Source organism: Mizuhopecten yessoensis, unplaced genomic scaffold (genome assembly GCF_002113885.1).
Source record: "Mizuhopecten yessoensis strain PY_sf001 unplaced genomic scaffold, ASM211388v2 scaffold5865, whole genome shotgun sequence".
NCBI classification, from domain to species: domain Eukaryota; kingdom Metazoa; phylum Mollusca; class Bivalvia; order Pectinida; family Pectinidae; genus Mizuhopecten; species Mizuhopecten yessoensis.
The window spans coordinates 652-914 of NW_018406262.1; positions in this window are offsets into that span (position 1 = coordinate 652).

Here is a 263-nt window from a genome sequence, read left to right on the forward strand (position 1 = left end):
GTTATCGTTTTGTTATATTTACATCCCGATTCTCACTAGGAGAAAATGTTATCATTGAGATTTGACCTAGACCTACATGCCGGGTGTTGTGTGTTATCATTGAGATTTGACCTAGATCTACATGTCGGTTGTTGTTTGTTGTCATTGTGTTATATTTACATCCCGGTTCTCACTAGGAGAACATGTTATCATTGAGATTTGACCTTAATCTGCATGCTGGATGTTGTGTGTTGTCGTTGTTTTATAGTTACATCCCGGTTCTC